This window comes from Eurosta solidaginis, chromosome 1 (genome assembly GCF_040869045.1).
Source record: "Eurosta solidaginis isolate ZX-2024a chromosome 1, ASM4086904v1, whole genome shotgun sequence".
Taxonomy (NCBI): Eukaryota; Metazoa; Arthropoda; class Insecta; order Diptera; family Tephritidae; genus Eurosta; species Eurosta solidaginis.
Window position 1 is genome coordinate 13,389,620 of NC_090319.1, and position 12,657 is coordinate 13,402,276.

The 12,657-nt window shown below is 39.3% G+C and overlaps 1 protein-coding gene across 4 annotated transcripts in view; it reads left to right on the top strand.

Annotated features, from left to right (window-relative positions):
* Nucleotides 1-12,657, top strand: part of Cad87A (cadherin-87A) — a 302,751-nt gene that overhangs the window by 114,578 nt on the left and 175,516 nt on the right. The window contains exon 3 of one of the 4 annotated variants that reach the window (XM_067780750.1): nucleotides 8,716-8,878. The exons of the other annotated variants lie outside the window; for them this stretch is intronic. The gene's annotated coding sequence lies outside the window, so the exon portion shown is untranslated. The remainder of the gene's footprint in view (nucleotides 1-8,715; nucleotides 8,879-12,657) is intronic. 4 annotated transcript variants of the gene reach the window in all.

A 12,657-nucleotide genomic window follows, 5' to 3' on the forward strand; every position in this document is an offset into this window, starting at 1 on the left:
TTTCATATTCACGGCCAGACATAAAACCAAGCGCTCCGAAGTCTGAGTCGTCTTGTCTGCAGTCGTGGACATCGATAATGAAATCAGTTACTTTGCTTTCGCCTAGCGAACTTGTTAGTATACATCAAAGTCGAGACATAGGTGCAATAGCATAGTGACAATTGTTGCTGCTCTTTATGGTTCGTAGGTACTCTCACTGGCTATAAGCATCTTAGGCCAACACTATCAACAGGGTTGGTGAACAGCAAGCTCGTTGCCCTGATCGTGTTTTTGGCGACTTTATATCCATTACGGAAACTTTCCTGATCACTCATCTGCAAATTTATTCTCTTCAATTGCAAGCAGTTTTTAACCCGTTGACCTGCCCTAATATGCCTTATTTATATATGTGAAGATTATCTATGCACGTGCATTTGCACTATAGATAATTTGTTTATTTTAACATGCTTCTTCTTCCGCCACTTTAACCCATAAATGGTCGCATTAACGCACGCTTAACTCTTTCCGTTTTTGTGTTTGCGCGCCACAAGGTAAACCCGCATGACTGCCTGCCACGAACTTTCAGCGCTGCAAAGCCTGTCACGTTGCAACCGTTCCGAACATGTGTGAAATATGGAGCTCACTGTTGTTATTTTTTTTCGTTTTTTCTTGCAATGAACCGCAATTCATATTCTCATTTGAATAATATACATGGTATTAGAGGTCAAATCTTTCGTTAGTGCATTTGCATATAAATTGTTGGTAATTGTCGAAAATTATGGCACACAGCCGTGACTTTGAGGTACTCATTATTGGCATCCACGTTGCACTGTGGTCGTTGTTTTGTAATTGGTGCTCTGCCTCGATTTATATGAGCTTACAGATTTTCGTACGAATTTGGCAGAATATAAATATATTTGAGGCGTTTCTGGTGACTATTGTTGTTTTTATTGTAAACTTTGTCAAAAGATTTAGGGGAGAGCTACGGATGCCGTCAGGACGGAGTTATTTTATAACATAGGTCCTGGTTTTTGATAGGGGTTTGCATTTCGGTCGTTAAAACAAACTTCTGGTAACACTACGTACTCATTCAGTCAATGTGAGGTCCTCATTGACCGCCCAGTTCGACCTAACCTACGGATGCCATCAGTTCCGTACCACGAGGATATGATTATCACTTAGCTCGCTGTGGCAGGTAAGGGTTAGGTTATAGTGGCTGGCATGGCCGTGGGGATACTAAGGCCAACTGGCCCATAGTAATACCACTTAATGAGCTAATGCCCCTCCTCCTTCATATATCTAAAAAGTTGAAGCAATATGCACGGCTAATGTAGCGTCTGATAACCTCAATTACAGCAGGTTAAAGTTCTGCTAAACAATTGCTGAAGTGTTTGTTCAGACTTTCCAGGTGTGCCCCGACTAGAGCTGAGCATCTGTAGAGGAAATGTTCAACACTTTTTATCTCCTCCTCATACCTACAGCTTCAACAGAAGTCATTCGCTGAGATTCCCATGTATTCGCCATGTACTCCAATTGGATAGTGTCCCGTTAATTCCTCCATCAATGGTCCTCAGAAGAGATGATTGAGATTAAGAACCTAGTTCGGATTGCATTTGCAGTGATGGCTTGTCGAGACACCTTACATGTGGGTTCCAGTGCCCATCTGGCATTGGCTTTCTCTGTGAATACAGGCACGCAGAAATAAGTATTGGTAATAAGAGAAGCAATGAGCCGTAACTGAATCAGCCTGCTGGTTCATCAGCCACACAGTTCCCAGGTACACCACTGTGATCCGAAACTGAACCAGCGTTTTTTTTTTTGGAATACAGTCATTATCTTCTAGACTGCAAAAGAAGAATCGATGTGTTGCTTAGTTCGAAGCAAGGAAGTGCTCTACCTTATTCTGAGGTACCAATCAGACGGTTATCTTTTCAGCGAAAGCTCACTTCAATACTTTAATGGCACTTTGTTCGACCTCATTAGTCGGATAAGGTTTTGAAAAGGACCAAATACGCCATGTGGGCTAGTCAAGTAATAAAACGTGTTCCTTTTCAGTGGAACAGCCATATGACCTATGTCGGTATTTGATATTGAATATAGAATATTCGTTCATAGAGGATAAAACTAGAAAAGTGGGAAGTTCAACGTTGAATGATTTTTCACAAACGGATCTAAAATGAGCTGTGGAGTGGGAGCAAGAAGTCATTGCAACATTAACGGCCACATAAATTTTCATGCGTCTTCCGGAGTCAGCGAGCGTGTTTCAATCCTAGATTTTCCCTATTTTGGATTCATTGGATTCACTGGATACAAATAGTATCGGTAGCAGGGCAACCATCTTCTCCGTTAGCCAGTTATCCGACGATAACATGAAGTATGGTTGTTATGTAAAGGAAAGGTACTCAATTTGCAGTATAGGTGGTGGTTCTTGTACCGCTGGATCTCATTATAGGTCACATCTCTCAACATTTGCTAATGGTTACAATGGAAATTACATCTTTCGAACAGAAGGGAAGTACTCCTTTTCTATAGTCTATCAGCTCTGATGGATTTTGGGTCGGGGAGATTCTCAAATAAATAAACTGAACGGGGTAGACATAGTGGAACGAAATCCCCAACGACACTATTGAACACCCGTCAGTCCTCTTGTAATATTTTTCAATGTTTAATTCGGGGGCTCTGGTATCGAAACTGCGCATTAGCCCGATTGGATTTCCCTTGTGGGTTTTGCTTGTTACCTTGATACTACTTTCACATTATTATTTTTTTAAGCGGGGTCGCCCCTCGGCAGTGGTTGGCAAACACTCCGAGTGTATTTCTGCCATGAAAGGCTCTCAGTGAAAACTCATCTGCCTTGCAGATGCCGTTCGGAGTCGGTATAAAATTGTAGGAAAAATCAAGGGGAGCACGACGCAAATTGGAAGAGAAGCTCGGCCTAAAATCTCTTCGGAGGTTATCGCGCCTCTCATTTATTTTTTTTTAACTATACTAAATAAAATAAAATAAATTTGATTAAATTAAATTAAATCAATTTAAATTAAACTCAATTAAATTAAATTGAGTTAAAATTATTTGAATTTTATTTAATTAAACTTCATTAAATTTAAATAAAGTTAAAATACATTTAAAGGTTAGTTGACTTTAATTAAATTAAACTAAAAAGAAATTAATTGAATTTAATTTTGTAAATGAAAAATAAATGAAATTAAATTGAAAATATGTAAAATTTGATTCAATTAAATTAATTAAATTAAATTTAAATTAAATTAATTAAAATTAAATTTAATTAAATTTAATTAAATCTAATTTAATTAAAATAAAACAAGTTAAATTAAACCAAATTAAATAAGTTTACATTTATACTTACCTGGCCTCGAAACACTGACCCTGCGGTGTTCCCTGATGTGACTGGGTAGTGCGTTACTCGTCAGTATCGTCACCATACGTCGACAGCAATTATTCTAAGAAAGCACATCTTCATTATAGAACTCTTTAAAAAGTTTTACGAAACGTCTTACTCCACAAATTAATCTCCTATCCATTAAGAGCATCCTTTAAACGGTTTAACAATGCATAGGTAAAAGTTGCTCTAATCCACTTGCAAATCCGCTATGCAAACGCATAACACAAAGCGCTAACTGCATGTTGAATAAATAAAGACAACAGCAAACCACACTAATTGCTACCGTTTCTCAACAACAACAACAATAACAATGTTGCAAGAATCTCTGATTTAACAAATCTGCTGTGTTTTCCGCTTGTTTGAAAGCAATACTCAAAAGTGTAATACAGTGGGGGGGGCAAAAAAATAAGACCTTTTTTTATTTTCGCGATAAACAAGCAACCGCGATATGAATATCTAGTGTGGAGGGAGGTATATGGAAGACAACGACGGTGGTAGTTTTTTGGAGAAGAAAGTCCGATGAGGCAATAGTATTTCTTTTTACTATCTCCGGTATTCCAAAAATCGCAAACCTGTTTACTTTACCTATTACATAAAAGCAACTATTAGTCAGCATAGGAGGACCTAGGTATGCTTGAAAGGAAGCCGCGCTGCTCCATAGCGAGCATATAAAGCCGGCAGTAGATAAGCTCCAATCAGGCCATTGACAGCAAGTCGGAAACGCCCAAGCCACACTCAAGGTTCGACGGCTCCTCCTGGCGATCGAACCACCTGTTATCTACATATTTTAACCATTTGAGATTTTACATAATGAAGTAGTCTTCAACACAGGCTTCCAGCGAAAGGTGGGTTTCAATATGTACGGCTCCAGGATTCGCTTAATCTGGCCATTCCAATGTATAGACAAATATTAAATGTTCTATCTTCTCCTTGCCATCGTACGACACATCTCTTTTCTTGCTAGCTGTAAGAAAGCTAAGATAACAGAGCCGATATTAGGTAAGAATGGTGTAGCAAATGGGTTTAAGGCTACCGATTTCCTCATCCCCCGGCCAATTATAAAAGTCCCGATGCTTTCGTTGGCCTCTCCGCTCATCTCTGTCTTCGTAGGTACGTTGGTATGCATGAGAGCGAATAACTGTGTGCACACTTAATGCGCAATGCCTCTGTCAGGTAGACATTTACGACAATTCATGGAGTCGATGGTACCCACCTTGCAAGCCAGTACTCTCTATTAGCCGGTTGGAGCGGATGCCTTTTAGCATACTTAGCTATTTCCGCTAGTGAGGTGTGGAAACGTGCATGGCGCCATGCCGCGAGTTACCACTTGCCTTACATTGATGTCGGGGTGGATAGCTTGAGGCAGTGTTAGGGTGAAGAAGGGCTTGTTGTCCTCATGATTGCACGATGCCTCCTGTGGTCTACTTCTAGGGTGCGCACCCCATCAGTTCCCATGCCTGTGACCATACTGCAAAACCAGGTTTCCTCGTTAGAAAGCCACTTTCGTCGTACCACCTCAGGCCGTGTGTGGGTACTCCATCTTATCACATGCATAAATATTGTGTTTTTATTTCGTTGAGGTTTTTTGAACCTCTTCTTGACTAAGTGCTGCCTCGCATACTATACAATTTTTCGATCCGGGACTACTAAATCAGCAAACTTAACCACTCAGAAGTCAGACACTTAACACCAGTGAGCTTGTTATCTTGTTTCCCAAAGGCATGGGTGAGGCTTAATCTGTTAAAGCCGCTCTCCATGAGGACGTTAGCGAAAAATCTTTTATGTATGTTTGTTTAATGGTGTTCAGTTGATACTTATATTTAAGAATTCATGAGCTTAACACCGGCTTATAATAATTGAATTTCAATTATTATGTTTTTCTAAGAGAAACTGAAAAGAAAGAAACATTTACTGGCATATTGCGTTGGACCCATTTCGAAAACCGCCAACGTAATCATCATCAGGCAATTTTGTAATGTTATCAAAGGTTTCACCGGGATTCGAACCGTGAATCACATGGTACACAAATTAATATAGGACAAAATGTCTCTATTGTGTTGTTAGTGTAGAAATGAGAAAAACTGAATTAAGCATGAAAACAAATACCAGCAGGATGGCCTAGTGGTTAAAGGCTACTGCAGTTTCACCATGTGATTCACGGTTCGAATCCCGGTGAAACCTTTGATAACATTACAAAATTGCCTGATGATGATTACGTTGGCGGTTTTCGAAATGGGTCCAACGCAATATGCCAGTAAATGTTTCTTTCTTTTCAGTTTCTCTTAGAAAAACATAATAATTGAAATTCAATTATTATAAGCCGGTGTTAAGCTCATGAATTCTTAAAAATCTTTTAATTATAGGGAGCACAAACCGCCATTCGATGCACCATTTGAGAAGGCTACCGTTGTAGAGCACGTGGACCTTAATGGAACTCAGACTTTTCTAATAGCTTTTATTCAAAGTTTTCTTGGGAGTTGTGTCGTCAGCGCCATATTAGGTTCGTCTTTTGCGTATAAAATGATTATCAGGGGCACTTATCAAAGAGCGCACCGTGCCTCTCTTCTGTATGTTATTGGTTTGTAAAGTATGCAATCTTGAGTGCAAAATAATTAAATAATACCGACTCCATACTAGCGCCGACAACTGTACATCCTTCAACATAGTAAAAGTATCTAGCATATTTACCTGCCCAAAGGTTTTGATGCTAATCGAGGTGATGCATACTTTATAAACCCACACACATCCATGCATATACGACTTATGCTCCGAATACGTAATTGTATTGGAAAGCAGGAGGTGAGCTCTGTACCCCAATTCTGATTGGTATAATTGCTCACTCATTGAACGTTAAGTGCTTTTGGTGATAATTGTCAATATGCACGCCAAAAGCCATGATGACGATTAGAGCTACAAAATACAGAACAACGTCATTAGGTTACGGTGTGTTTGGCTACATTTAAAGTTTATATGTGTACGTAACGACAGGGACGTCTTCATATGATCAGATGAACTCTCAAACAACAAACAACTTACTAACTTACTTGATATGCGGAGGTCTCTTACTTTACTTTTTAAGATATTGTGACGTCACGTCATCAAAAAGTCTGGCAAGAATTATGGATCTTGGTTTGCAGAAAAGTACAACGCGGGCTTATGATTATCTCGGAAAATTACCTTGTTTGGCTCTCTGTCTCTTTCGCTAGTACGGGAGTGATAGCAGGGACTTTGACTACGAATGGATCGCTAGTTAGAATCAACGGAGCTTGGCAAAGTGCCGAATTTCTATCATCAGTCAACATTTTTTAAAACTTTGACATCATCCCCTATAAAACAGATTACTAAATGCCTTTTGCCACTTTTGCCACCTACAAACCGTTGAGGCCGAAAAGCGGGTTTTTGCTGGAAACTCAGTGAGTTTGTTATCTACCCGTATAAACCAGCGGCAATGAAAGCTTTGAAGAAAATAGTGATTCGAAAGAATGTAGTCTGCGAAAGCGTGAACAAACCACCACTAAATTAAGAAACCCAATTGTGTCTCGGAATCCTTCATATAGCGAATACGAATGGCCATGATCTGGTTAATGTTAACGAGATCGATATACACGAGGTACCTTCTATGTCGGTGCAGTGAGGGAGCAGTGCATTGTCCGACTTTAGCACATATATGTAGGATCTTTACCTTGACCTTTGGTATACCACTACCTCAAACAGTGCACTTGTCCTTTGTCTAGGGAGTCTGGGAAGACCTTTCTTTAGCCAAGGTCTAGTTATTGTTGCGCACTATAAATTTAAACAGGTTGTGGCAACCCGCTCAATCGAAGGATTAAGACATCAATCGCGACCATTCGGTAGATGTGTAACCATAGTTTACTGCAGTTATTAACTGTGACATTCCATTCATCTTCTCAAGCACAACCATCAAATAATCCTAAAATTCAACATAGTTTTATTGACTTTTAGTCACGCCCATAACTATGTGGCTCCTGGCTTCAGCGACTGTGTTATATTTCGAGTATTTTTTATCCAATGTTCCAAATAGCTCAGACATTTGTCTCCTAACAGCGTTGTCTCAAATTCCTCATACCTAGCGAAGGCAGAGCACCCGGACTCATAATGTTATGCCGTTTCATCCTCCCTATGTGGGAAGGGCAGTAAAGCTAACACTGAGTCTTTTGACGCAAATCCTAATACCTGATCCACTATCCTTCACTGGTCGAGAAGGGCAGAAAAGATGCAGAATTTACTGTCAGTTCAGTGTTCCGCCGTACTCCCGATGTGTAGGCGTAGTTGTCGTCGCCTTCTAGGATAGATGTAAGATATGTCTGACGTACTGTGCAAAAGCGCTTTGAATCTACCAAACCAACACCGAGCTCGTCAAAATTTCGGGTTGGCGTATGGTGACATATTCGGAAATTATATGAGCTTGCTGTTTTGCCTCTCAGATCTGCTTTAACGAGGCCAACATTTTTAAACTCCTCATGGAACTAGGAGGTGGGGGCGCGATAACCTAGAAGGTTCAAAATGGGAAGATTAAATTGCGCACTTTTTCAAAGTAATGACATTTCCTCTTTAACATTGTTTCCAGAATTTTATAATTCAGAATTTTAAAAATCAGAATTTAAAAAATGCATAATTTTTAAAGAGCAGAATTTTGTAAAGCAGAATTTTGTTTGAACAGAATTTCGACACCAACCGGATCAATATCCGCCAAAGGACCTTAGTATCGATAATACCCTCAAAAAACTTCGGGGAGGGTCTTTATCGTTACAACAACAACGCGTATTCATGTTAATATTAAGATTCTGAGAACATAGATTGTTGGGGTGACATAAGGTGAAATGCCAAAACGTCATATGGTCATAAGAGTAATTGGCTTTACGACCACTTCAAATCGACGTAACTTAAGATCAGGTAAAACGTAACTGTAATTCAACAGTTCTTAACATTTTAGTTTATGGAGGTGCGAAACAAAATAATTTCCCTGATGGCCACTTGACTAAAAAAGAGTGGACTTTATTACCATTTCGAAAAAGCCGGATCATGACAATATCGTTGACATTGTAACCATTTCAAATTTGACGTTGTAGCCATTTCATATGGGTTGCCAGTAGCCTTAGCGCTCATTTGAAGTTTGGAAACTACCGCTTCCCCTCTCTCCACAAACATAAGACGCCACTGTTTTGCAAGCATTTACTTTGTTCTATATATTTGTTTGCATTGTCGTTCCCAATGGGTCACTGGTATGTATGAAATTTACACAAAACCACTACTTATGTACGCTGCTCCTTCGTCAGTTTGCTTCCTTGAAATTGCATTTCAATTCGTTTCAGATTTCACTTATCCTTCAGTGTAAATTATTAACGCGCGCTCTTCACGTCTACCACTTACAACACGAACTTTCGCAATGAATGAGTACATTGAATCATCTGTCAAGTGAAGCGATGGGAGTCGAATGGATGAGCGTTTGTGATTAGTCTACACTTCCATTATAAGGTAAATATGCTTTAAGTGTATGCACACAAACTTGTATGTGGTTGTGTGTGTGTTTGTGGAAAAAGCAAATATATCCTTACGCTGACAGTTATGTATGTTTGTTTGTTTGTATGTTGTTGTATGCATATCTACTCTTCTAGTTTTCATTGATTGCACTTATTTGTCCATCTCTAACTACTTAGCTCATGCTCCTGAAGGACTTTATGCTCCATTGTCGTTACGCCCACTTAGTGCTACACTGTTTTGTTAGTTCGTCGCCACGTTTGTCACGTCGATAGCTTGTGAAAACCGGTTTGCCTGTGTGTTTGTGTTTTGTAAGCATGCTTGAAATGATGTGTCATGCACGAATGCATGTTGTGGTAGAATGCCTCAGCAGGAGCGCTACGTACTACAGCATCAACAGCAAAAGCAACAACAAACAGCTACTACAACAACAACAAGGATACTAAAGGCATGCTGCAACATATGCGCATATTCACTGCTCCTAGAGTACTACATCAACGCCAATCACACGACAGTAGTGGCATCACCTGTTTCTAAAGGGCATTTGTCTATTTCAGGCAGTGCAGCGCACAGTGAAGTTATGCCGCTGGGGAATTCCTTTGGTTGCTTTTTGACGTTTGTTACTCCCGTGTATATAGAAGTAACTTAATGTGGTGGACACAAAAATTTTAAATTGAAAATTGATGTAAATCTGCAAAAATACCTCTGAACGTTGGCAATATAAATGTTTGACACTCGAATCTCTAATGAGCTTTTGAGTTTAATTATAAAAACTTGTCATTCGAAAGTTACACTTGAGGCATAGGTTAGCCCGGTCCATGAGGACCTCACATAGACTGAATGAGTCTATAGTGTTGTTTTAACGACCAAACTGAAAAACCAGATCAAAAACCAAGACCTATGTTATAAAATAACACCGTCCTCTTGGCAAATATTAGAAGCTTCCAAGCTTCCTAGGACTTAAGCCACTTGCTGCTTATGGATATGACAGCTGTATCACACCTAATAGCTGGAGTTTTAGCCTGGCAAGCGCAGCGTACGAGCACAGAACGTGCTCGATCGTTTCCTCCTCCAATCCGCGTTTCCTACTTCTGCTATCACTGACCAATGCTGATTTAAAGGCATGTGACGCCAGAAGGCAGTGTCCAGAGAGTATAATCGTTATGAGTCTACAGTCCTCTCTTTTTAATGATAGAAGCAACTTTGTTAGTCTAAGGTTGTAAGACCTACACATAATCTTCGACACTTTACAGCCCCGCGCTTGAACCCACGCCTTTCCTGCTTGGTCGATCATGTGCACCTCTCGCCTTCGCTTAATCTCGCCCAGTCTAATTGGGACGTCTACGGAGCAAGCTTCAAAAGGATGCGCCCTTTGCGGCATTCTACTTAAACTCATTCCACCACCGAATTTCGCATCACTCATTCGCTTCAAATTAAGCAACTTTTCGTATACCTCAAGAAAGATGATTTTTATTTCACACATTTTTTCCCTATCAAGGGAGGCATATTTTTTAAACGGGTTTATTTAGCTTGAGTTGACAGGCTGCACGGCCGTTGTGAACGAATCTTGTAATTAAAATTTATGTAACTTCCCGATAAGCTACAAGCTTGAAATTTGGAATGTAGTTCAGAACCCGATGACAATGCAACAATAAGAAAAAAAATCGCCGCTAGGTGGCGCAAGGATCGAGATATTCGCAAAATTCGGATTTGTGGTCCGATTTGGAACACATAATACATGCAAGAATAGAAATCGACCTTTGAAAAAAAATCGCCGCTAGGTGGCGCATGGATCGAGATGTTCACAAAAATCGTATTTGTGGCCCGATTTGGCTCACATTTGGAACTTACATGCAAGAATAGAAATCTACCTGTGAAAAAAAATCGCCGCTAAGTGGCGCATGAATCGACATATTCACAAAAATCGTATTTGTGGTCCGATTTGGCTCATATTTGGATCAAATATTGCATACAGTCCGGTAGAAGTGACATCAAAATATTTTGGAATTGGAGGAGGGACAAGCATACGTGCCGCAGAGTCGAGTAAATTCTTTGGAAGGATTATGTATTGAGGACTTAGGTTGTAACATATTGTCAGGAAAGAGACCTTGTAATAATGAGTCACTAAATGAACTAAATAGAATGAGAAATAATAGGCAATTAAATAAAGACTAAAAACTTGAAAATAAAATAATTAAAAAAAGTTGTTTAAGTTAAACGGTTTTATTGCAAACAATACTTACATTAAGTAGTAATAATACTTAAAGATAGAAAATAATTAGGTAGGTCCTAGTACTAGTCATCACCCTCCTCATCAGTCTAGGGCGTTGATCAGACAATTAAATAAAAGCGTTGGGCGCGTGAAATTTCTAAAAATGTGAGGCGTAGCATAACCTGATTAAGGTTCAGTTGGTCTTGTATATGACTATCAATGGAAATTTGACGCATCCAACGCTTTTATTTAATTGTCTGATCAACGCCCTAGACTGATGAGGAGTGTGATGACTAGTACCTAGGGCGTACCTAATTATTTTCTATCTTTAAGTATTATTACTACTTTATGTAAATATTGTTTTCAATAAAACCGTTTAACTTAAAAAATTGTTTTAATTATTTTATTTGAAAATTTAGGCCTTTTTGAATTTTAAACTTTTTTGTTTCAAAACTTGGTGAAAAAATTTGCAAATTGAGTAACTTTTAAGATTGTTCCTTCGGGGTTTTCATATTTTTCATTCAAGTTAGATTAATTCATATGAAATGGGACCTCTCTCTATTATTCAATCCTACTAGCTGTGCCTTTGAGCTTGTCAAATCATTGTGTCATCATCGGACCTGAATAAATCTGCAGTGTTGTAACGAAATCCTTTCTTATAAAATAGGAAAGCCCTACACCTCATCTTCCCCCCTAGGCACGCTCTTAAGCTGATACATATTTTCTGTCGTCCTTTCTTGATAAATCTACAATTTGAAAGTAAAACCCTACCATATATAACGGGAAAAACCCTTATGCCCCTCCTCCCACACCAGATATGGCCTTTGACTTAACAAATTATCATGGTGTCATTGTTCCTTGATAAGTCAACAATGTTAAAATGAGAGCCTACCGTATAAAATGGGAAAATCCCCTTCCCCGCAACCCATGCTTGGAGTTCAGCTCTCAAGAAATCATTACTCATCACAAGAAATGCTAGTATTTTACCTGATTACGATATTTTCCAGGAAGAGACTTCATACAGATCATTTTAGCTGAAAATAATTATAGTGTGAGTTTTTTTTATTTAGATTTGAAGGTTAGGAGGTTCACTAGTGGCCTTTGAGTTCAATAAGCCAGATCGTGAATAGTAGTAGTTTGTTTGTTTGGTTTGGAGCGGAACTGGTTTGCAGCGTTGTGCCATCTTCAGTGTCATTTTTTTGTGTATGCTTATTCTTCTTGCAAAATTTTCTGTTGCACAGTGATATGAGCAAAAAACTATCATAAATACGAACTAAGTATCCTCGGATAGCTCAATGGGTAGAGTATCTCGATAGTTTATGCCGCACGTTGGGCGCCATTGGTACATTACTGATTTCTTCGGTGCGAGGAGGGTGTGCAATAGGCATGATGGAAACTCCGATAGTTCTGCCCGCGAAGCATTAGGCTCTCAATTCCAGCGTCATAGTTTCCATTTTAATGTTGGACGCCATCATATGTAACTGCTACGGCCAGCCTTCTGATGCATATATAACATATCTCGGCCATTGCCCGACTCTTTCAATTGATGGGTTTTTTTGATGGG